At 43.6% G+C, this 26,589-nt stretch overlaps 1 long non-coding RNA gene across 1 annotated transcript; it reads right to left on the minus strand.

The window, feature by feature from the left end:
• Window positions 1-572: 572 nt before the first annotated feature.
• LOC137518912 (uncharacterized) lies at window positions 573-6,924 on the minus strand. Its single transcript, XR_011020923.1, has 2 exons — window positions 6,714-6,924; window positions 573-826 (listed from the first exon to the last, which is right to left on the minus strand). It is a non-coding gene; the product is annotated as an uncharacterized lncRNA (long non-coding RNA).
• Window positions 6,925-26,589: the final 19,665 nt, after the last annotated feature.

Consider the following 26,589-nt stretch of genomic DNA (forward strand, 5'->3'; position numbering starts at 1 on the left):
TATTTTGGAGAAATGAATTCTCATTTTTGAAAAATCGCTGCGACTCTCATTCAAGTGAATGAGAATGTATTTTTCCAAAACATAAAAGCAGCTAGTGTAAATAGGGCACTGTAGACCAGAACAGCTGTCATTATCCCAACACTGGTCCCAACACTAGGGCCAGTTCTAGGGCCCCGGGGAAAAAGTAACTTGAGGGGAACCCCCTAGCAATGACAATCCCCCCCCCCCCCCTCCGCTGCCTCTGAGCCAACTCCCAGGTCCCATTTCACCACACTTCCAGCCACACAAAGCATCAGTAGGGCTACAGGATGGTAAGCATGGATTCACACACTAGTGACAGCCACCTCTCTGCAAACTGCCACCTCTAGGCTTGTGCCTAGTGTGCCTAGTGCCAAATACGGCCCAGGGTGTACCAGATCTTCCAGGATCCTAGCAACACATCTCAGCCAGACGATCAGCATAAGAAGTCTAAAATAAGCATTTATAGAATAATAGCAATATGGCAGCTTCAGTAGTTCTTTATTAACAGGTATACTTTATTGTTAAAAAAAAGTACAATTAATACCATAATATTTTGTTATTAATATTTCATCATCTTTATTATATAAAAATCATACAGGCTCCAAGACAGCTACAATTCTGCAGAGCCCAATGCAGGGATGTCTTGTGGTCAGTAGTTGTCAGCTGGTAGATTGCTTCTGTTTTGCAGGCTGTCCAGCATCTCAATCCTGGTCCCAGCAACACCCGATAAGCTGTGGAGCTGATAATGACGGCTGTGGCTTTATCCTCTGTGTCCTGCACCCCCTCATCCAACAGCAGCTGCAGCCTATGGAGACAAGGTCACCTGATTACCTATATAGGAGTGGATGGGCCGCTATATCACTATCCTGTGACACCATCTATACACCCTTCACATGGGCCGCTATATCACTATCCTGTGACGCTATCTATACACCCTTCACATGGGCCGCTATATCACTATCCTGTGACGCTATCTATACACCCTTCACATGGGCCGCTATATCACTATCCTGTGACGCTATCTATACACCCTTCACATGGGCCGCTATATCACTATCCTGTGACGCTATCTATACACCCTTCACAAAGACCAGTAAAAGGAGGCGGGGCCAAGAAGGTGAGCAGGCCAGCTATTAGGAAAGCTAAGCACAGTAGTACAATGTTTCTACAGGGTAACAAGTTATATAATAGACACCCAGACCTGCCAGGAATTTACATAGTGGGCCTAAAGGACCCCAAACTAATACAGAAAGCGCTGCAAGGTACTATTTTGCCTACTTAAAAAAATAGCTATTTGCAAATTTCACCTTTACATGAACAAGAATCAGCATCCAAAATGCCCCACTTCAATACAGCTTTTATCCATATATCAAACGTTATATATATTACAAGATTACCACAATATGTATGTGTAAATGTGTACTTCTTGTGGTTGTGTGATACTTGCCATCAGTGGTTTAAGTAAGGAGCTTGGGGCCCCGGTGCGAGGTTTACATGGGGCCCCAAGAACTATATTGATATGGAGCCCCTAAACCTATCAAGGTCCGCTGCAGTGTCAGAAAGGCGTAATCAGAGTAAGAAAATAGCTGGTTAACCCATTCAGGTTCCGTCGTTTTCACGTGAGAAATGTTCACCTCCCATTCATTAGCCTATAACTTTATCACTACTTATCACAATGCACTGATCTATATCTTGTTTTTTCCGCCACCAATTAGGCTTTCTTTGGGGGGTACATTTTGCTAAGAGCCACTTTACTGTAAATGCATTTTAACAGGAAGAATAAGAAAAAAATGGAAAAATTCATTATTTCTCAGTTTTCAGCCATTATAGTTTTAAAATAATACATGCCTCCATAATTAAAACTCGCGTATTGTATTTGTCTATATGTCCCGGTTATTACACCGTTAAAATTATGTCCCTATCACAATGTATGGCGACAATATTTTATTTGGAAATAAAGGTGCATTTTTTCCATTTTGCATCTATCACTATTTACAAGTTTAAAATAAAAAAAATATAGAAATATTTCATCTTTACATTGATATTTAAAAAGTTTAGACCCTTAGGTAAATATTTACATGTTTTTTTTTTTTATTGTAATGGTTTTTTTTTTTATACTAAACATTTTATTTGGGTACTTTTGGGAGGGTGGGAGGTAAACAATAGATTTATAATGTAAGTGCGTGTTAATTATGTTTTTTTTTTTTTTCAGGTGTAGTATTACTTTTTGGCCACAAGATGGCGGCCATGAGTTTGTTTACATGACGTCACTCTAAGCGTAGCACGCGCTTAGAGTGACGCATCAGGAAGAAGACGGCCAGAAAAAGCTCAGCTTCCGAGAGAAGCTGTCGCTTTTTCAGCGGGGGAGAGGAATCAATGATCGGGTTCCGTAGCCCGATACATTGATTCCTTGGCTACCGAATCCGCGGCCGGGAGTGCGCGTGCACGCACACGATCGGCGGCGGGGGCGCGCGGTAGCGCGCATGGTTCCTGGACGTAGAAACTACGTCCAGGAACCAAAATAGGTTAAGGATTCCCAGCATTTTGTACACATACAGTGGTGTGAAAAACTATTTGCCCCCTTCCTGATTTCTTATTCTTTTGCATGTTTGTCACACTTAAATGTTTCTGCTCATCAAAAACCATTAACTATTAGTCAAAGATAACATAATTGAACACAAAATGCAGTTTTAAATTATGGTTTTTATTATTTAGTGAGAAAAAAAAAAACTCCAAATCTACATGGCCCTGTGTGAAAAAGTGATTGCCCCCTTGTTAAAAAATAACTTAACTGTGGTTTATTACACCTGAGTTCAATTTCTGTAGTCACCCCCAGGTCTGATTACTGCCACACCTGTTTCAATCAAGAAATCACTTAAATAGGAGCTATCTGACACAGAGAAGTAGATTAAAAGCACCTCAAAAGCTAGACATCATGCCAAGATCCAAAGAAATTCAGGAACAAATGAGAACAAAGGTACTGTAATTGAGATCTATTAGTCTGGTAAAGGTTATAAAGCCATTTCTAAAGCTTTGGGACTCCAGCGAACCACAGTGAGAGCCATTATCCACAAATGGTAAAAACATGGAACAGTGATGAACCTTCCCAGGAGTGGCCGGCCGACCAAAATTACCCCAAGAGCGCAGAGAAAACTCATTGGAGAGGCCACAAAAGACCACAGGACAACATCTAAAGAACTGCAGGCCTCACTTGCCTCAATTAAGGTCAGTGTTCACAACTCCACCATAAGAAAGAGACTAGGCAAAAATGGCCTGCATGGCAGATATCCAAGGCGCAAACCACTTTTAAGCAAAAAGAACATTAAGGCTCGTCTCAATTTTGCTTAAAAAAACATCTCAATGATTGCCAAGACTTTTGGGAAAATACCTTGTGGACCAACGAGACAAAAGTTGAACTTTTTGGAAGGTGCATGTCCCGTTACATCTGGCGTAGAAGTAACACAGCATTTCAGCAAAAGAACACCATACCAACAGTAAAATATGGTGGTGGTAGTGTGATGGTCTGGGTTTGTTTTGCTGCTTCAGGATCTGGAAGGCTTGCTGTGATAGATGAAACCATGAATTCTACTGTCTACCAAAAAATCCTGAAGGAGAATGTCCAGCCATCTGTTCGTCAACTCAAGCTGAAGCGATCTTGGGTGCTGCAGCAGGCCAATGACCCAAAACACACCAGCAAATGCACCTCTGAATGGCTGAAGAAAAACAAAATGAAGACTTTGGAGTGGCCTGGTCAAAGTCCTGACCTGAATAATATTGATATGTTGTGGCATGACCTTAAAAAGGCGGTTCATGCTAGAAAACCCTCAAATAAAGCTGAATTACAACAATTCTGCAAAGATGAGTGGGCCAAAATTCCTCCAGAGCACTGTAAAAGACTCGTTGCAAGTTAACGCAAACGCTTGATTGCAGTTATTGCTGCTAAGGGTGGCCCAACCAGTTATTAGGTTCAGGGGGCAATTTCTTTTTCACACAGGGCCATGTAGGTTTTGAGGTTTTTTTCTCACTAAATAATAAAAACCATCATTTAAAACTGCTCATACTCTTCCCTCTTCGCAGCCAATTACCCCCCACTCCTCAAATCCCTGTCAGCTTTAACCACTAGCTGGTCTACCCACCCTCTCTCCTGGATAGGTAAAATCAACGCAATCAGAATGACATACTTACCCAAACTCTTATATTATTTTCGAACCAGTTAAAGTCCCCGACCACTATTTATGTATATTTCAGAGCAGAGCTATGACCTTCATCTGGGGTCGTAAAGGCCCCCGAGTTCGTAAAACAACTATGTTTGCGCATAGACTAGATGGTGGCCTCAGTGTTCCACACATCAGCTCCTACTATAAAGCAGCTGTTATCAGCCAACTCACTCGGCTCTTCCAGCTCCAGGACACCCCACTGTGGGTATTCCTGGAAATCCCAGAATGTGCGCCCCTCTTACCTAGCACCCTACTTTGGCTCCTCCCTAAATTAAGAACTCCAACCATGAGTCCCCTTTGAAACACAGCCTCCAAGTCTGGGACTCCATACGCTATTCGGCCAATCTACAATCCCCTCACCTGCCATTAGCACCTCTCACGGGAACCCCCCTTTTCCGCCCCGGCCTAGACAGCCCAACATCATTCTCCTGGTGGTCAGATCATGGCCTAACCTTTGTGGACCATCTTCTTACCCCTAGAGGCATCTGCTCGTGGTCCGAACTCCAGGAAACAAAACAAATCCCTAAAACGGAGTTCTTCCGTTACCTCCAGCTGCGACATTGGATCACCACACTTATAAAAGATAGGGATCTCCCGCTCAATCTCACCCCCTTTGAGAACATCTGCCTCCGCCGCCCCAACTCGAGAGGCCTCATTTCCTCCGTTTATGCCTTTTTAACTCGTCCCCGGACCCCTATTCAGCATATATACGCGTCTAGATGGGAATCCGACTTAGCAGAAACCAAGGACAGAGAGGTATGGCTGGACATTTGGGGAAGAATATCTAAATGCTCTAATAACTTACACACGATAGAATCGGCTTATAAAGTTCTGACTAGGTGGTACCTGGTCCCAGCTAGAATAGCGAAGGTATTCCCCACAGCCAATCCCTTTTGCTTTCGGGGTTGTAGAGTGACAGGGGACATGATGCACAAATGGTGGTCCTGTCCCCGCCTCATCAGATTCTGGAGTCGTGTCTTTAGGCTGCTGTCCAGTTTGTTCCACAAAACAATTCCTAAAAATCCTTGGCAGGCCTTACTACATGCAAAAATTGAGATATTGACCGCCAAACAAAATAAACTAGCTTCCTTAGTTTTCTCAGCGGCTACAATGACCATAGCAAACAGTTGGAAGAAACCTTCAGTTAGCTTTGAGGAAGTTAAGGCCAGAATGAATTCCTACATGGTCAATGAAAAACTCACAAGCATACTTCGAGACACCCATAAATCCTTCGAGAAAATATGGGAACCCTGGATCCAATTGGAACACCCAAACATGGAGGAAACATTGATAACCAGGCTATGAGATGGACCCTTCCTTCTTTTCTGTCCTCTCTTTTCTTTTCTCCTCTTCTCTCCCCTCTCTTCCTCCTCTTACCTCTCCTCTTCTCGGTCACACTCCTACCCCTAGCTCGCATTATCTGTGAATAGTAGGGGTCCTGCTCACTGCCTGAGCTGACCTCCTAGGCTTTCCCTTATACCGGCCTTCTCCCCCCCCCTCCTTCCCCTTTCTTCCTTGGCCGGCCCCTATACCCTTCCACTACCACGGCATACCCCAGATAGTTGGTGTAATCCTCTGAGGTACATTTCCCCCTTTGCAGTCGCAATTTCCCTATACCCCTATCTTGACCCCCACCGGGCTCAATGGCCCGGACCGAACCCTTCCCCATTTTCCTTTGTATAGTCTGTTTTCCCTGTTCATACATGTACTTCGGGCTATTTAGGAACAGAAGATTTGTAACTCTCAAGTTATATGACCGTTTTGTTATCTATGATCACCCTGTGTACAAAATCTTGTTTTATAAGAGCTTTCCCTCTTGCCCTCTTGTTGTCCGCTGTTAATGTAAAATTTTCAAAATTTTCAATAAAAACTTTGAAACAAAAAAACTGCATTTTGTGTTCAATTATGTTATCTTTGACTAATAGTTAACGGTTTTTGATGAGCAGAAACATGCAAAAGAATAAGAAATCAGGAAGGGGGCTAATAGTTTTTCACACCACTGTATAGTGGTGCTCCTTATCAGCATAGCACCAGTAAAACACTAATAAGATGGATGAAGGAAAGCCTCTAGAGGCCCCTCTGGCCCAAGGGCACTGGTGTGGACGCAACACTGCATCCCCTATTGCTATGCCACTGCTTGCCACATAAAAATGCAGTCATGTAGTCAAGAAAGAAAAGAAATAACCAATAATCCATGCAATTGGCATAGTTTCAAGAAAAATATCTGTTGGGAAAAAAAATACAGTGTTGCTACAGATGCAGGATGCAGCGGATTGTGATGTCATCTGGAGGTGAAACCTCTGTCTCATGCACAGCAGAGGCTCATGCACAGCACTGGCACATGCACAGCACTGGCTCATGCACAGCAGTTACAGCCTTCGACGGAAAAGGACCTGCTTCTTGCTTGCATTTGGTAAGTAGGCCTATTTTCCATGAAAAATGTGAAAAATGTGTGTATATATTGAGTAAACTTACCATAATTGGTAGTAGCAGTTGATATGCTAGGCTTAATCTGGTTTCGGCTGGAGATTTTGGCTGGGAGAGATGTTGGGGCCGTCGGATGGCTGCAGATCAGGTTGGTGACATAAACAGGGCAGGAAATGATGAGAAATATGGCAGAATATTGTAGAAATGCTGTTTTCTCATCATCTCCTGACTCTGTAAGTGAACTACAAACTGGTCCAAACTGATTCCAACTGAATCCAGGTGGATGGCACAGGTACTGGTTTATATAGGGCTACTGGTTTACATTATGAAAGGCAAAGGGGGAGGATTTCTTTTTTTTTTTAACAAAATCATGTATATAGTTAATAAAGGCAGTGATGAACCATATTTTATTAATAAATGTGAGTCAAGTATCCGAATTTCAGCACGTTATGATATCAGGAGTAGCTGGTGCTGTAACTGCATCTTGCAGTCTGCTAGACTCTCCTATATCACTTATATACACTGCTCTAAGTTACATTGGAGTAATATTACAAAGAAACAACAATATTACCAAAGCTTCATGCATCAACCCCATTGTATTTTGCCTTCATTACTATTGTCAAATATACACTATATTTCAATTAAATGTGTCATACTCACCACTCTGTCCTGGGTTCCACCCCTTCATCCTGTTTGTCCTTGGCACCACTGCTGTGAACACGTCCATGCAAAAAGGGCTTTGGGAAAAATGGGCGCGTGGTGTAAACGATAAGCGGTAATAGCGTTTACAATAATTTTTTACAAATTGAAAATCTTTAATATTTGTTGTTTCTTCATGTAATAAATCTGAAAATATTGTTTATAACAATGGAAAAAAAATATATAAGTACGTTTGTAATAACTGTAGTAAAACATTAATAAATATTGGTAACATTTTACTTCAACTAAACCTAACCCTACTCTCACACAGAACCCTCCCTCTACCTATTCCTAACCTTTAGTCCCCCTGGTGGTGCCTAACCCTAAGACCTCCCCGGCGGTGCCTAACCCTAAGACTCCCCTGTGGGTGTGAGTCACAACCCGGGGAGATTTAGAGTTAGGCACCACCAGGGGGCTGTTAGGGTTAGGCACCACCTAGGATTTAGGGTTAGGTGCCACCAGGTGGGGTCTTAGGGTTAGTCACAACTTGTGACTAATCCTAAGACCCCCCTGGTGGCACCTAACCCTAAGAGCCCCCTGGTGGTGCCTAACCCTAAATCTCGCCTGGTGGTCCCTAACTCTAAGACCCCCCCCTTCCTTAGTGATTGCTTTATTGTGTGGATAGTAATGTTTTACCAATAGTGACTGTAAAAAATATTATGATTTACTTACTGATCGCTTTATTATGTGGATAATAATGTTTTACAAACAGTAAGTGATACAATTTTAAACAACGTTTAGTTAAATACGATAGATATGTTTAGTATATATTTGTAAACGTGATTTGTCACGGGCACATTTTGTAAACTTAAATCATCACAAGCGCAGCTGGAAAACGTTAATAATCTCCGGGGCGCTCTTTTTTCCTGTTCGGCGCCCGTCAAACTATATTAAATATGGGAGTGAATGGCAGCGCCCTTTTTGCCCACTTGCCTCATTCACCCAAATTTCCTGCTTTCGCTGTGTACATCTATACTTTCCTTTTCCTGTATGAATGTATGAATTTTCAAGGCCTGTGTGTTATCGAGGCTGATTCACAAATCTTTTTTGTTGAATTATCTCACCTTACTTATCAACTCACAGTTTATCTCTCCTCCTCTAACTTAACTCATGATTTATTTATCTTTAAACTGACTTGACTCATGATTGATCTTTCCTTATCTCTTTATCTCGTGAATGGTAATACTGTTGTGTACCCTTCCTTGGCCTGCTGAACAGTGAGGTATGCCATTAGCTTGGCCACAGTACTCGAGTAGCACGACCGCTGCTATGGTAACACGCGTTACTAACGGTAAGACTCGCTAGTAACATGCGTTACCATAGCCACAGTCGCACTAATCAAGTACCACGAGTCTCACTAATAACGAAACTCATGGTACTGCAGGTGAAAGGAGGGGTGATATTGCTGTGAGCTGTGTGTGCATGGGTGCATGGCACTATTATCTCTGTTATGTGCACTAACCCCTTTATTTGTTTAACTCATGCATTAGCTCTCCTGTCGTAATTAAGGTGAAAAATAAGTAAGCTTTGTGACTCAACCACCTTCTGATGTATCCTCATATTAATACATTATCTTTCTCATACATCTACAGTGAGTGACAAAGTCTGAGAAAAATATGGCAACTTGGAGGAGCGACAGCAGGATGTGCAGCCAAGGCACCACCGAGATGGGCCTGCATGGAAATGGACAGATGTAAGCACATTATTTTCCAGCCTTCTACACATCCAAAGCAAATAAAGCTCTTCCTAAACTAAAACCCCAGTCAGAAAAATGTTCCTTAATCCTTGGTCTCACCACCAGAGGGAGAGAAATAAGTGATATATTGTTTCACCATGAGACTGGTTTCACACTGCTAACCGGCACACTGCAAATCAAAAAACAGCCTTTGGGGATTTCTGCGATAATGTGCAATAATCCCCTTCTGACTTACAGTCAAGCAGGAAGTGGGGCTCTCTAGCATTCACTTCCTGTTGCCAAAGAAACAAATTGCCCAGAAGTATTTTGAAAAAATATGTTTACCCGCACTCGCACCAGAATGCTACTGCACAAATGTTTTTAAATATATGTGTCGCCATAGACTTGCATGACTTACGGTCCATTGCACGTCACCGTACAAGTAGCCCACTAATGTAGGGATAGGCTTGCATCGGGGTTGCAGAGAATATGTAACTTCCGTCGCATTGCATTGGTGTGAAAGGCCCTATAGACTTACATTGCCATAGTGTTGGCCTGCAGTAAAACAGTGCCAGTATGCAAGGGGTCGAAAAATCCTCACATCACGTTCATAAAGGTGGACAGATGGAAGGAATCATTTAAACAAAAGAGTAAATAGAAGTGATTTTATTTTGGAGACTTTATAACCCTGTGCAGCTGTCTGTAGTGCTACACTTACCGCTAAGTTTCCACTGAAAATGTATTCAGGATCTTGAGTCCTGCAAGTGATTTCTTTTATTTGCACTAACACAGTATTTTTCTTTGAATAGGCCCATCCGGAGAGTGTAGCAGGACCACCCAGAGCTCCTGGACATGCACAGATCACCCATCTACGTGTAAGTATAAGATCTGGAATGCATAAGAACATGACGTGTCTTTTACTTGTAGAAGCCGCGGACAGGTCATGTATAGAGTGCACTGGGCACCGGGGGCACATTAAACATTAAGGGGGACAGCGTCGGGGCTTTCATCACGATCACCGCTCATCCCATTATCGGTCGTTGTTACCGCCACACACCCGAGCAAGTCGGTCCTACATCTTGCAGTACGTCCGACCCATTAATGCGACCAATGTCGGCCAGAGATTGGTCACATTGTCCGTCAGGCATGCACTTGGCGGCACCCATTTTCATCCAATTCCGATTATAAAAATTGGATCAGAAGGTTGATTGGCCGCCAAGTCGCCTGATGTATGGCCACCTTAAGAGTCACTGGCCCAACAAAGATGGAGAGATCTGTAATCATTAAGGGAAAAGACATCACAGAACCCCTTCTATCCTCAGGGGTTTCCTGTGATCTCAGTCAGGCCCTGTTCACATTATAAATCACCAGCGCTATCGCAAGCACTGAGCGATTTATTAAGCAATTTTTTCCCTGCGCCTTGAGCTTATAAAAGCGCTTTTGTAAGAGCCTTTCTAAGCGCTTTTTGCTGAGCGATTGAGATTTTCACTCCCTGACGTCACTCAGGAAGTGAACTCTTTGACCCGGAAAAGAATAAATACAATGTATTTATTCTTAATAGCGCTCATGGAATCACTATACAAATTGCTTTTTCAATTGCTTTGCGATTTTCCTATACCTTCTATTGAGCCAAAGTGCTTAGAAAATGGTACAGGCAGCGCTTTTGCGATCGGAAAGCAATCAAAACGCTCATAGGCAATCATTGCACAAGCACTTTTAGGATAATTTCTAAAATCACCAGCGCTTAAAAAAATCCAATTGAGTAACCAAGCGCAAGCAGCTTAAACGCTCATAGTGTGAACAAGCACTCACTGAGCATGTCATCTGCACATTTGTAATGCAACTTTAAGCATCATAAAAAAAGACCTGTTTGTTATTTTCTGTTTTAGGATGCGTGAGATGTGTATCCAGGACCTTCTGGACGAGTGGGGAGTGTGGATTCCACCCGACATCTCCCTTGAGGACTTCCTGGACCTGCAGAGAGCGTGGCTTCCATCCCACCCAACGGAGCAGCAGCTCCAAGGTAAGTGTCCCGCTCATGGAAATCTTCCCTGTTGGGTACACAGACAACAATGTCTAACATATGTTTTAACCATTTCCTGTTTCTTTTTAAAGGACACCCGATGCGAAAATAAAGAAATGAAATAAACTATTGAATCTATCTTCCTTCTCCTAAAAATGACTTTTAGGCTGGAACCACACTAAGTGCTTTTCTGAGCGCTTGCTGAGTGCTTGAGATTGCTGAGCGCTTTCTGAGCGCTTTTTAAAAATCACTCCCATTCACTTTCATTAAAATCATGGTAAAAATCATGTAAAAATCACAGCGATCACGCAAATTGCATAAGGGGTGATTTTAACCACTTTACCCCCGCGCGTACGTATTTCTCCGCCCCTTTTTCCATCCTTTAAAAACCAGGGACGGAGAAACACGTACTTTCCGCGTTCCCGACGCTGCCCGCGCTCCCGCTCGTAAACACGCCGCCCGCCGCTAGTAAACACGCCGCCGCCCGCTCGCCTAGAGATCAATGAACGGGAAAATCCATTCCCGTTCGTTGATCTAAGCCCCGCAATGATCAGCTGCTCTCCTATGGGCAGCGCGATCATTGTGAGAAAAAAACTCACGTGTCCAGCCTCCTTATACTTCCTCCAAGCTTCCGGAAGGAAGCTTGGAGGTCGCATTAAAACAAAAAGTTACTGTGGCCATCTTGTGGCCAAATAGTAAACTACACCCTACACATTTTTCACATACAAATAAATGACTTTTACACATAAAATTAACTCATTACCTCCCACACTCCCTATTTTTTTTTTTTTTTGTAATTAAAAAATAAATAAAAAATTTACAATTAAAAAAAATACATAAATAGTTACCTTAGGGACTGAACTTTTTAAATATTTATGTCAAGAGGGTATAACACTGTTACTTTATAAACTATGGGCTTGTAATTAGGGATGGACGCAAAACTGAAAAAAATGCACCTTTATTTCCAAATAAAATATTGGCGCCAAACATTGTGATAGGGACATAATTTAAATGGTTTTATAACCGGGACAAAAGGGCAAATACGTTTCATGGGTTTTAATTACAGTAGCATGCATTATTTAAAAACTATAATGGCCGAAAAATGAAAAATAATTATTTTTTTCCCCACATTTTTCCTATTTTCCCATTAAAACACATTTAGAAAAAAATAATTCTTGGCATAATGTCCCACCTAAAGAAAGCCTAATTGGTGGCGGAAAAAACAAGATATAGTTTATTTCATTGCGATAAGTAATGATAAAGTTATAGATGAATGAATGGAAGGAGCGCTGAAAGGTGAAAATTGCTCTGGTGCTCAGGGGGTAAAACCCCTCAGTGGTGAAGGGGTTAAAGTGATATTTACAGCGATTTTAATTAAAGTGAATGGGAGTGATTTTAAAAAAGCGCCCAGAAAGTGCTTAGCAATCCCAAGCACTCAGCAAGTGCTCAGAAAAGCGCTCATAGTGTGGTTCCAACCTCAAAGATATGCCACGGTTTTATTTTATGTTTGAAACTACTTTTTAAGTTTTAACTGTTTTATTGTTTTGTTCAATGACACATTCATTGAAGTATGCAAGAGCTACAATCTATGAACTATTGACCCTTTTTATCTCTTTCCTGCTCTCAGAAGCCATTTTCTGCTAAGAAAGTGTTTTATAGTTGGAATTTCTTATTAATGAAGGTCGCACTGTAGTCACTTTCTGTCAGGACTGAGTCAGCCACTTACATCCCTGATATTTAACTCTTTCAGGGAGAGAAAGAAAAAAAGGAACACAGCATAGTCATTTGTGTGCTAGGCACTGTACATACCCATGTCTATCTCATCTTGTCACATCACCTTGGGTATTCTTTAAATAAAAATAAATATTTTGCTGGACTTGCTTTAACAGTTGATGTGTTCTCAGCAATATAAGCATTTGTCTAATGGAGTGTTTCTTGTCTGTTGTTCTGTTAACAGACTCTGATGACAGCAACCACGGCCGCCGATCCGGGGCCTCCCGCTTCCGATCCTGGGCCTCCCGCATCTGGAGCCTCTTCAGCTGCTGCGGCTGCAGCAAGGTGAGTATTGAATAAACAAAGAGCTGTGTGGCCACTGCGAGGGCCAGAGACATCCTAGGAGTGAAGCAGGCATTTTGGGTGCTGCATAGACTGCAATTTCAACTGCGGGTAGAGGGTGGGGGGATTAATGTTAGGTGTAGGCTAGGTGGGGGGTTAGTGAGTGTTAGGCATAAGTAGGGGGTGGAGAGTTAGTGTTAGATGTAGGTAGGGTGGTGAGGCTAGTGTTAGGCGTAGGTAGGGAGTTGGGGGATAGTGTTAGGTGTAGGTAGGGTGGTGGGGTTAGTGTTAGGTGTAGGTAAGGGGGTCAGTGTTGGGTGTAGGTGGGGAGTTAGTGTTAGGCCTAGGTAGGTGGGGGGCTAGTGTTAGGAGTAGGTAGGGGGCTAATGTTGGGTGTAGGTGTGTGTGTGTGTGGGGGGGGGGGGTTAGTGTTAGGCCTAGGTAGGTGGGGGTTAGTATTAGGGGTAGGTAGGGGGGAGGATTATTGGAAGAGTTAGGTTAGGTAAAGCAGGGATGGATCTAGACCATGTTGCCCCAAGTTGCGCCTGGGGCAAGGTCAGGTTTTGGCGCCTAAACTGCCATTCCCCATCCAAATGTTTCCGCCTTTTTAAGAATTCAACAAACTGCGGCTGGGGCAAGAGACCCGCTTGCCCCCCCCCCCCGAGATCCGTCCCTGAGGTAAAGTGATAGTAGAATATCGGTAACATTACTGATATTCTTCTATCTGCATTATCCAGTGCCGCAATAGTAGAATAATAGTAACATTACCAATATTCTACTAGAGGCTTCATCACAAATTTCCAGGTGCCTTTTTTGCATGTACACTCCTGTTACTGCTCTCGCAGCTTTTATTCCAACAGGCTCATAAAAATCACCAGCTACAGACTTACCCACCAATTATGACACCAAATGGATCTTCCGATGGAGGTGATGTGACCGATGCACGAAGACGTAGGGGCGCTTCCTGGATTAGGGCAGATGGCGAAGCATCCACCCATACCGAGTGCATCTGGATTTCCCTCCTTGGATTTGCCATTCACAACCGGACATGACAATTTTTTACCGAATGGTTACGAGTGGCTTTCTAGCCCCGTGGCAGACATATTGTGGGGCTCAGACCCCCCTTGCATAGATCAGACCACAATGTTCTGATCAGACGTCATGAAGTCATTGGGACATTTTGTTGCTTTGCTGCGGCTGCAGCTGCAAACGTTGCTTCCTTCACCTCAAGGAGCAATGCCCCGTGTGACGGTATGAGTGCTTCCTCCAATGAAGATGGCGCTCCAGCCACTCATACACAGTCCACACAATGACTTCATCACCGGACTTGGCATTTTTCCCGCATAGTCACGGCTGGCCATCCGGCCCCGTGGCAGACACATTGTGCAGCTTGTACTCCTGGAGTGCGGCTGCACATATCTTTACTACAACATTTGACCGCCGTGGAAGACTGAAGAGATGAAAGAAGAATAACAGCAAAGCAACACCAGCATCATCTTCCACTGCCAGAAAGAGAACCATCTACAAGGCTACAAGACCGCCTTTATGCCTGATACACACAATGCAATTTTCCTATCAAATCAATGAGCATGTCAGATCTACTCTCAATCAAGAAACGGATTGATTTTTGTGCAGTACTGATCTGAAAATCGATCCGTTTCTGAATCGGAAGCAGATTGGACATGCCAAACATTATCGATAGACCTGTTGATATGATGTGAAAATTGAATTGTGTGTATCAGCCTTTATGCCCGGAGAGGTGGGGCAGTGCACTAGCCATGGGCCCTCCAGAGGTTTCCTCCACAGGGGGTTTTTCCTCTCCTGCGTGCTACGTGCCATATTGGTGGCTCCTCTCCAATACAGGACCACCACCAACTCTGCTAGCTTTATGTAACATCTTCAATAAAGCTCAGAAACCATCTACTCCACTGCATCTTTTTTACTTTAGCTTTAGAATATTACTTTATTGTGTGTTGTGATGTTTCCTCATTGTAGGGGACTATTTCAGTCATTTGTCAGGTTGCAAAACAATTTGGCTTGGTAAAATTGGTTGTAAGCTGCCCACTGATCGCCAAAACAATAGTGGCATCTGGGTACATTTTGGAGGGATTTTTTTTTTTAGTGAAAAGGTTATATGATGGTCTCACTTATTTATATTTATAGTGATCAATTTAGGTGAGCAAAGGAAGGGGAATAGAGAGAAATATCATTCCTAAACTCAACACTATTTATAGTTGTAACGTTTGCGGAATAGTTTCCGTGGTCAGCGCACCAGACGTGCGCTGACGCGGCGGAAATCCTCCACAAACGTGTAATTGGGAGAATCCAGGTTAGGTGCAATGCACCAGTAGAGGGTAATTCCCACCAGCAGATGGAGCACAGCCTCTGCACGGCCACAGATGTCAGATGGGAATTGTACGAGCAGGATCAAGCAGGGTTGAATAGCCCTCAAAGAAAAATAGCACAGGGACAGACAGAATGTGTGTTCACCAATTTAGTGGCCCCCCAGCGACGGTGAACACACATCAACGGAAAGAAAGCGCGAATGCAATTGCAAGAGAGAGGCGATTGCCAGAAGTGACACAAGGCTAAACAGAACAGAGCACGAGGGTAGCAAAGGCACAGCAAACAAGAATCAGAACAAATAAAGAAAATAACAAAACGCTAACTAAACGCGAATACCGCACTCATTCGCAACAGCGAACGCGTTTCTGCACGATCACTGCGCGTTAGGCGCCCAGTGATAAGCGTGCCACCCTAACTGACCAATGACACACAAACACGAAATAGAGAATGCGAACGCTTGCTAAACGGTTACCTCACCGAGCCTACAGCAAGCGTTCGTATCGGACAAGACAGACAGACAGGTGTGGCTGCCATTAGCAACCGCTGCTCTGGTTAGCACCCCTAAGGCAGAGATACAGAAGGAGGCACTGCCACTACCACTAGGGCAAGTGCGATCCAGACAGATATACAGAAGGGGCTACCAGTAGCAACCGCTGCTCTGGTTAACACCCCAAAGGCAGAGATACAGAAGGAGGCACTGCCACTACCATTAGGGCTAATGCAATCCAGACAGATGGAGCAGCCAGTAGCAACCGCAGCTCTGGCCTACACTCCCAGACAGACAGAACGATTCCCTGTTGACCACCGCTGGCGACAAGGCAATCGAGACACAGAAGGAAGCACTGCCACTACAATTAGGGCTAATGCAATCCATACAGATGAACAGAAGGGGCAGCCAGTAGCAACCGCTGCTCTGGTTAGCACCCCCAGACAGACAGAATGATTCCCTGTCGACTGCCGCTGGCGACAAGGCAATCGAGACACAGAAGGAACCACTGCCACTACCATTAGGGCTAATGCAATCCAGACAGATGAACAGAAGGGGCTACCAGTAGCAACCACTGCTCTGGTTAGCACCCCCAGACAGACAGAACGATTCCCTGTCGACCGCCACACGACAAGGCAATCGAGACACAAAGACTGAACAGGCAAAACAGATAATGCAACCTAACTGCACTAGAGGAGCTGCCTAGTGCAGTCCCAAGGAATTACTTTAAGGTAAACTTTAGCAAACAAACAGGGGTGATACTCTAGGAGAGTTCACCAGTAACAAACCATGAAGGATGACCAGCCAAGGATTCTGGGAGAACATGGTATTTATACTGCCAGCCTTCAAAGGAGGCAGCTAGGCAATTTGCATAACAAATGTATGCAAATTCCTCAGCAGCAGAGCAGGTCTGAAACTTGCAAAGCAAAGACAGGTCTCTTTTCCAGAGACCTGCAGCCCTCAGACTTAAGGAATGGTCAAACAGCTGTCTGTCTGTGCAGACAGCTGAGCGGATCATTACAACAGTATTTAAAAATGAAAGCTGGAAAGAGGATGAAACTGAAAGGTAATTTGCAGTAAATTAAAAAACAAACTGCAGTAAATACAGCAAAAATAGCCTGAGGTAGAAGCCGAGGTTACAGGGAGTAGGGGGAAGTGTGTGTAAATGGATAGAAAATAAGCTATAGGGCAGGAGGCAAAGAGTATTAGTAAACAGATCACACTCAAAATGAGAAACTGTCAGGTGTTGTTACATAGTTACATAGTTATTTTGGTTGAAAAAAGACATACGTCCATCGAGTTCAACCAGTATAAAGTACAACACCAGCCTGCTCCCTCACATATCCCTGTTGATCCAGAGGAAGGCGAAAAAACCCTTACAAGGCATGGTCCAATTAGCCCCTAAAGGGAAAAATTCCTTCCCGACTCTAGATGGCAATCAGATAAAATCCCTGGATCAACATCATTAGACATTACCTAGTAATTGTACCCATGGATGTCTTTCAACGCAAGGAAAGCATCTAAGCCCCCTTTAAATGCAGGTATAGAGTTTGCCATTACGACTTCCTGTGGCAATGCATTCCACATCTTAATCACTCTTACTGTAAAGAACTCTTTCCTAAATAAATGGCTAAAACGTTTTTCCTCCATGCGCAGATCATGTCTTCTAGTCCTTTGAGAAGGCCTAGAGACAAAAAGCTCATCCGCCAAGCTATTATATTGCCCTCTGATGTATTTATACATGTTAATTAGATCCCCTCTAAGGCGTCTTTTCTCTAGACTAAATAAACCCAGTTTATCCAACCTTTCTTGATAAGTGAGACCTTCCATCCCACGTATCAATTTTGTTGCTTGTCTCTGCACCTGCTCTAAAACTGCAATATCTTTTTTGTAATGTGGTGCCCAGAACTGAATTCCATATTCCAGATGTGGTCTTACTAGAGAGTTAAACAGGGGCAATATTATGCTAGCATCTCGAGTTTTTATTTCCCTTTTAATGCATCCCAAAATTTTGTTAGCTTTAGCTGCAGCTGCTTGGCATTGAGTACGATTATTTAACTTGTCAATGAGATCTCCTAAGTCCTTCTCCAAGTTTGATGTCCCCAACTGTATCCCATTTATTTTGTATGGTGCTAGACCATTAGTACGTCCAAAATGCATGACTTTACATTTGTCAACATTGAATTTCATCTACCATGTATGTGCCCATATAGCCATCCTATCCAGATCCTGTTGCAATATGACACTATCTTCCTGAGAGTTGATGATTCTGAACAATTTTGTATCATCTGCAAAAATAGCAACATTGCTCACTACTGCATCTACTAGGTCATTAATAAATAAATTGAAGAGCACTGGACCCAGAACAGACCCCTGTGGGACCCCACTGCTAACAGTCTTTCATTTTGAGTACGATCCATTGACCACAACTCTTTGTTTTCTGTCCATTAGCCAGTTCCCTATCCATGAACACAGACTCTTCCCCAGTCCTTGCATCCTCAACTTTTGCACCAAACTTTTGTGGGGAACAGTGTCGAAGGCCTTTGCAAAGTCCAAGTATATCACATCTACAGCATTCCCAATAACCATATTAGCATTCACTACCTCATAAAAGCTGAGCATGTTAGTCAAACAGGACCTGTCTTTAGTAAACCCATGTTGATGCTGAGAAATAAGATTATTTTCTACTATGAAGTCCTGTATAGTATCTCTTAGTAACCCCTCAAATAGTTTGCATACAACTGATGTTAAGCTTACAGGTCTATCATTTCCTGGATCTGATTTTTTGCCCTTCTTAAATAATGAGAAAACGTGGGCTGTACGCCAATCCACTGGGACTCTGCCAGTTGCAAGAGAGTCACAAAAGATAAGATAAAGGGGTTTATCTATAACTGAACTTAATTCCCTTAGGACCCGAGGATGCATGCCATCCGGGCCAGGTGCCTTGTCTATTTTTAATTTATTTAGTCTTGCCTTCACTTCTTCCTGCGTTAAGTATTTAATATTACAGTTAGAAGATTGAGACTCTTCCACCTCTGTAGTTTGCAACAGTGCTGTTTCTTTTGTGAAGACAGAAGCAAAGAAAGCATTTAATAACTCTGCCTTACCTTGGTCATCCACCATTGAGTTCCCACCCTCATCCTTTAGGAGTCCTATACAGTCAACCTTTCTTTTTTTAGAGTTAATGTACTTGTAAAACTTTTTTGGGTTAGATTTGATATCCTTAGCGATTTGTTTTTCAGCTTCAATCTTTGCCTGCCTAATTTCTTTTTTACAATTTCTATTGCACTCTTTATAATTGCTTAGTGCAGCCTCGGTCCCCTCCTGTTTTAAGACCTTATAGGCATTATTTTTCCTCTTCATTTTATCTTTAACCTTTCTATTCATCCATAGAGGCCTTTTTTTATTCCTAGATATTTTGTTTCCATATGGGATATACATACTACAATATTGATTGAGTATAAGTTTAAAAGTTTGCCATTTCCCTTCAGTGTCTTCCCTTTGTAGTACATTATCCCAGTTCACCAAACTTAGTGCCATCCTAATTTGATTGAACTTTGCTTTTCTAAAATTGATAGTTTTAGTGGTCCTGCTGCCCCGTGGCCTATCAGTCACCAGATCAAACGTTATCATGCTGTGATCACTATTTCCTAAATGTTCTTGAACCTGCACATTTGATACATTATCTGGTCTATTAGAAATGATCAGATCCAGTAACGCATTCCCCCTAGTTGGTTCAGTTACTATTTGAGTCAAGTAATTGTCCTGTAGTGCTGCCAGAAATCTGCTGCTTTTACCAGAATGGGTAGCCTCAATACTCCAGTCAATGTCTGGAAAGTTGAAGTCGCCCATAATTATGACCTTTTTCAATCTGCTGTAGTAATCACAGTTCTGCAGCTTCATTAATAAGAGGTGGCCTGTAGCATACCCCAATAAGCAATTGGCAACTTTTATTTCCACCATGAATATTTACCCAAACGGACTCCACATCTTCGCAATCTTCCTCCATCTCATCGTTGAGGACAGCTGTAAGAGAATTCTTAACAAAGAGACAAACCCCTCCACCTTTTTTCCCTGTCCTATCCCTCCTAAACACATTGTATCCTTTTAAATTAGCTATCCAGTCATGGCTTTCATCCATCCATGTCTCGGTTATTCCCACAATGTCATAGCCTTTGTCATTCAGAATGAACTCTAGTTTGTCTATTTTATTTGCAAGGCTCCGAGCATTGGTTAAAAGCCAGTTCCCACGCAATATCCTCGCACCCGACGTCACTCGCCGCTCACCCGCCGGCCGCCGCATACATAAGTCCACGCCGGCTCCCGCCGTCCACTCCGCCCACACCTGTCACCCATATACATGCTGGCACCCATGGGTGCCAGCATGTATATAGGTGACATGTGGGAGAGGCGGGGAGGGCAGCGAGAGCCGGCGGGACTTAGCGTCCTGCACACCCGACAGAGCTCTGAGCTATATAGCTCAGAGCTCTCTAAAGCATCTTTGTATTTGGGCTCCAAGGAGCCCCATTGGTCCTTAGCAGACCAATGGGGTTCCTTCTGATTTGAAGGAACCCCATTGGTCTGCTAAGGACCAATGGGGCTCCTTGGTCCCAAATACAAAGATGCTTTAGAGAGCTCTGAGCTATATAGCTCAGAGCTCTGTCGGGTGTGGAGGACGCTAAGTCCCGCCGGCTCTCGCTACCCTCCCCGCCTCTCCCACATGTCACCTATATACATGCTGGCACCCATGGGTGCCAGCATGTGTATGGGTGACAGGTGTGGGCGGAGTGGACGGCGGGAGCCGGCGGGGACTTAGCGTGTATGCGGCGGCCGGCGGGTGAGCGGCGAGTGACGTCGGGTGCGGTGGAGTTACAAAGTAACAAAGTTGTTACATTGTAACAACTTTGTTACATTGTAACTGATTAGTATATTTCCGAGGATATTGCGTGGGAACTGGCTTTTAAAGGGACAGGTAAGTATTAATGGTTAATTAAGAATATTAAAGGACTTTTTTCATGGTTATGTTTTTTGTTCAATTAAAATACTTTATCTATGTGTTTGTGTGTTTATTTACTTTTAACTCTTAAAGGAAATGGGTAAGAGGTACAAGTACTTCTATACTCATTTCTTCTGGGAGGGGGGTGGGCATCTGGGGGACCCCTTTTTAAAGGGGACTCCCAGATGCCACCATGAACCCCCCCCCCCAGGAAATCGCGGCCTCCACCTCCACCGCCCATCGGAGGTGGAGAAGAGCCCCTTGTCCTTGGATTGGACAAGGGCTCGGAGGGGGAGGGGAACGCTTGGCTGCCCCTCCCCTTCCGAGACCCCCCAATCCATGGACCATGCGGGCTGGTATAGTCAGGGTGCGGAGCCCCACGCGGCCGGAAGGGGTTAAAGAGGTCTGGGAGGGGGGACCCCACGTCGTTTTTTTTTTATATTTCCCACACTCAGAACGAAGTAAGTAAAACTCTTCCCACTTGGGGGAATCTATGAAAATAAAACACTATTGTTACCTGTGCAAAAAAAACTGACATTTTCCGCATTTAAAAGACATTTTTGCCCTTGAAACTTAAAAATCGATTTTCTCAAAAACTATAAGGTCTTTTCCTCTTATTCCCACTGATCCCCTTAATATACCCTGTGAATTTGGTGTTCCTAAATTTTAAGCAGGCTTTGCTATTAACCGTTAAAGTCGGCGGGTTTTTAAATGTATATATTTTTCCTTTGAAACTTTAACATCGATTTTCTCAAAAACTATAAGGTCTTTTTGAAAAAAATTTTTTTCCTCTTATTCCTTCTGATCTCCTTAATATATTCTCCAAATTTGAGGCTCTAAGCAATTAAGGGGGCTTTGCTATTAACCCTTAAAGTCGGCGGCTACCTAACATTGATCCATGCGTCAACTTTTCCGCTTGGCAGCATGACCTTAAGCATTAATTGCTAGTAGGAATTTACGCGTAAGACAATAACGTAACAACCTGAATTACGGTATTCTTACACGTAATTGCGTAAGGGCTATGCGTAATTACAGACATGTACCGTAAATGAATGTCTACGCCGTAAGCGTAATTCCGTAATGCGTAATAGCGTAAAATTACGCGTAATGATCCGTAAGCGTAGTTTTTTCCATTACGCCCAGCACTGCCCAGTTCTCCAGGAACCCAAACCCTTCCTTCCTACACCAATTTCTCAGCCACTTATTTAACTCCCTAAACTCCCTCTGTCTCTCAGATGTAGCACGTGGCACTGGCAGTATTTCAGAAAACACCACCTTGGAGGTCCTTGCTTTAAGTTTATCTCCAAGTACCTGAAAATCATTTTTGAGGACCTTCCATCTCCCACTAACTTTGTCATTGGTGCCAATGTGTACCATGACAGCCGGGTCTTCCCCAGCCCCACCCAGTAATCTGTCAATTCTTTCCGCTACATGGCGAACCCGAGCACCCGGGAGGCAACAGACTGTACGGCATTCACGGTTTCTTCGACAGATTACCCTATCTGTGCGCCTAATAATTGAATCCCCTACCACCAGTACCTGTCTAGCCTTAGCTGCACTCCTATTCCCTTTCTCTTTGCAGCAGTCTGCCCCTTGGTTGCTAAGGAGCACATCCTGCTGCAGCATTGCTACTCCAGAATCCTCCTCCCCAATATTACGCAAACAAGCATACTTATTAGTGAGGGACAACTTGGAACTAGCCTCCCTGCCACTTTCTCCCCTACCCCTTCTAACTGTGACCCAACTAGCGGCTGCCTCTGCTTCTTGGTCCGGCTGTACTCCACCCTCCTCATCTTCAACGGTTCCATCCAGTGTCTGGATCGTGAGATCCAAGCTCTTCTACATGTTGTGTATGCATCTCAGTGTTGCGAGATGCTTATTTAGCTCTGCGACTTGCCGTCCATATTTCAACAACTCATGTAGGTGGCAGGCACGCAGGAACATCAGAAGTGCATAGACTGCACTGTCTGATGTTCACATTGCAGTTGCATACCAGTGCGGTGCCCAAACACATGCTGCATGTAGTTTTTTGCCAAAACGTGCAACTGACCCATTCACTACAGTGAATGGGATCAGCAACGCAACGCATGGAAACGCACATGGTGTGCAATCGTACGCGCTGATCACACGGCCATCTGCGTGTGATGATGTTAATGAGACCTTAGCAGTGGAGTCCCGCAAGGCTCAGTACTAGGTCCAATTCATTTTAATGCACTGTATTTGTTAACGACCTAGGCCTCTATTCATAAAGCATTCCTGCATGCGGTAATGCTCAAAACAGCTGACTTTACCGACCATTTAGCAAAGTGTCCATTTATAAAAGCTGTTTCCGCATGAAAAGCTGACATTCCTGAGCAGTGCGGGAAATTACCGCCTTATGTGGTGATTATCACAACACGTCACTACATGTTACTTCATAAAGATTAGAGCAAGTGGAATGGGAATGGAGAATATCGACTGTTTAGAAAAGGAGATAAGCCAGCGATAACAGGCAAGATAACAGGCAAGCTAATGGAGACAGACCTCCCAGGCAGCAGCAGTGAGAGCAGAACAAAAAAAGCATCCCAGAATACCCAGGCTGTGTTTTTTAACCCCGTGGGTACCTGTTTTCAGATAAATTTCACATCAGAAAGCCTGCATGTGTAACATTTCTTGAAGTTCTTCTAAGCTGCAGCAATTAAATAGATTGTTTAGAAAGACTAATGGTGGGCATACACGGTGCGTTTCTTTCTTATCAATCGACAATGGCAGGGAATCAAGCGGAAGATAAGTGGCGCCGGCGGGGACGAGCGGTAATCAATTCGGCGTACGAGCGGAAGCGCGGGGACGCGCGGGAGTCGATCCGGCGGCTAATCGAGCCACCGGTTCGCACCGTCTATGCCCACCATAATAGACAGTTTCAGAGAAGATTCAGGGCAAGGAAAGGTAGTTTTAAAAAAATGCACATCATTCTAAAGGGAAGTTGGGGCTGCCTCCTTTATAGTAACTCTGTCTCTGCACAGAGAAATTATATCCACTCAGGCAGCACCTCTAGTTTAGTACGGGACTTCCCCGACCTTTTATTGCAAGTGTAAACTTTTTTATGAATTAGCACACTAAAGTCTAAAATACAGATGCAGTGTTTTCCCTCCAAGATTTTTTTTTCCCCGCAAATGTTTTATGAATAGAGCCCCTAGTGGAAGTAATACAAATTAATATTGCTATCTTTACAGATGATACAAAATTATCAACACTAGGATAGTGACATATTACAACAGGATCTTAACAGTTTGGCTGTATGGACAGATACAGTGCTTTCCATAATTATTCATACCCTGGCAAATTTTGATTTAAAGAGAACCAGAGAGGATAAAATAAAAGCTTTTATACATACCTGGGGCTTCCTCCAGCCCCATACGCACGGATCGCTCCCACGCCGCCGTCCTCCGCTGCCTGGATCCGCCGGTACTGGGTCCCGTCATAACCGCCAGTCAGCCGGCGGAAGTGGCCAATTCTCCGCATCACAAGGGCTCCCTCCATACACTTACGCTTGTGGCTGCCTACTGTGCAGCCGTGTGCGTAAGGGTAAGGAGGGAGCCCCTGTGATGCGGACAATTGGCCGCGCCCGCCGGAAGTGACGGGACCAGGTAGCGGCGATAGAGGAAGCGGAGGATGGCGGCGTGGGAGCAATCCAGGCTTATGGGGCTGGAAGAAGCCCCAGGTATGTATAAAAGCTTTTTTCTATTTTCCCATTTCATTCCTCTCTGGTCCCCTTTAAAGTTACTTTTATTTAACCAGCAAGTAATTTTTTGACAGGAAATTACATAGTTGTCTCCCAAAAGATAATACGACGAGGTACAAGAGGCATTATTGTGGGAAAAAAAACATTTCTCAGCTTTTATTTACATTTGAACAAAAGGTGTCTAGACCAAAATTATTCATACCCTTCTCAATAATCAATAGAAAAGCCTTTATTGGCTATTACAGCAATCAAATGATTCCTATAATTGCAGATCAGCTTTTTGCATGTCTCCACAGGTATGTTTGCCCATTCATCTTTAGCAATGAGCTCCAAATCTTTCAGGTCGGAGGGTCTTCTTGCCTTCACCCTGATCTTTAGCTCCCTCCACAGATTTTCATTAACACCTGTCATTTCACATCAAAAGATTAATTGCTAGTTGAATAAAAGTAGCTTTAATTTAAAATTTGCCAGGTGTATGAATAACTATGGGCAGCACTGTATATGGCAGATTACATTTTATGTTGATAAATGTAAGGTCATACATCTTGGGAGTGCCAATGTCATAATTTCATATAAAACTAAATGGCATACAGTTAGGAAAATCAGGTGTGGGCAAAATTGATTAATAAGGTAAGTAACCATATTCAGTACCAAACAGCAGCAGCTAAATCAAATGAAATCCTGTGGTGCACAACATGAGAATTAAAATCATGATAAGTTAGTATGCTACTCTGTCTGTATAAATCACGAGTGAGGTGTTATCTGGAGTATGGGATACAGTTTTGGGCAGCACACTATAGGAAGGATATTGAAGTTCTAGAACTGGTATAAAGAGGAGCAATTTAGGGCCCGTTTCCACTAGGAGTGGTGCGATGCGGCTACATAGCCGCATCGCACCGCAGGTGTGCTGAAACACATGCACGGCAACGGAAGGATTTCCACTGCGTGCATGTTGTGTGGGGCAGTGCGGAACGATCCGAGAATCTGCAGCATGCTGCAGATTCTCGCACGGCCGCATCCGCCTGCAGCCGCCTCCCATCTCCTCCATTGACTTCCGCATCGGGAGATGAGGAAGTGATGTGATGTGGCTACGTAGCCGCATTCGCATCACTTTGTAGGGGAAACCGGCCCTAAATTAATCAAAGGAGCTGAGTACCAAAAGTTAGACAAACTAGATTTATTTAGCTTGGAAAAGAGACGACTGAGAGGTGACCCCCCCAAGATCAACATCAAAAGTTTGCAAACATGTTTTCCATTCCTTGGTCTGTACTCTGTATATAGGATAAGAGATAAGATCTATGCATGTGGGAAAGGAAAACTACCACCTGTGTAGGAAAGGGTTCTTCACAGTAGGAGCAGGTTCTATGCTTGCATTCATAAAGTTCTTGTGTGCTTTACTTACTTTGCAGGGAGTCCAGTGCTATGATTGCTAGGTGTGGGAACATGATGATACCTTGATCCAGGAAGATGGATTTTATATCCTCTGTATTGAGATGCTGTGAGGTTGAACTTGACTGGCACGTGTCTCTTTTCAACCTAGATAACTATGTAGCAATGGCGAGCAGTGATGCTCGGATACCCCTTTTTATTATTCGAGTTTGGTCGAATTCGAATAGTAAATTATTCGAATTCGGTCGAATATTCGAGTCGAATATTTTTTACTATTCGATTCGACCTCGAACTTCGAGCTCACTATTCGAGTCGGTATTCGATGCTCATTATTCGAGCTGACTATTCGAATTGGCCTTAAATAGCTTCCAACACTTCTTTTGGGGGTGAATAATGCAAGAAACATCTTTTTTTCCAAGTAACAACAGCAAGTGATTATGTGGGGATGTTCCTTTAAAAAAAAAAAGGTGGAAAGAGAAGTTGTGTCCAAAATTCTGTTCAGTAGTGTATATACTTCTTCTTCTTCTTCTTCT

Source organism: Hyperolius riggenbachi, chromosome 5 (genome assembly GCF_040937935.1).
Source record: "Hyperolius riggenbachi isolate aHypRig1 chromosome 5, aHypRig1.pri, whole genome shotgun sequence".
Taxonomy (NCBI): domain Eukaryota; kingdom Metazoa; phylum Chordata; class Amphibia; order Anura; family Hyperoliidae; genus Hyperolius; species Hyperolius riggenbachi.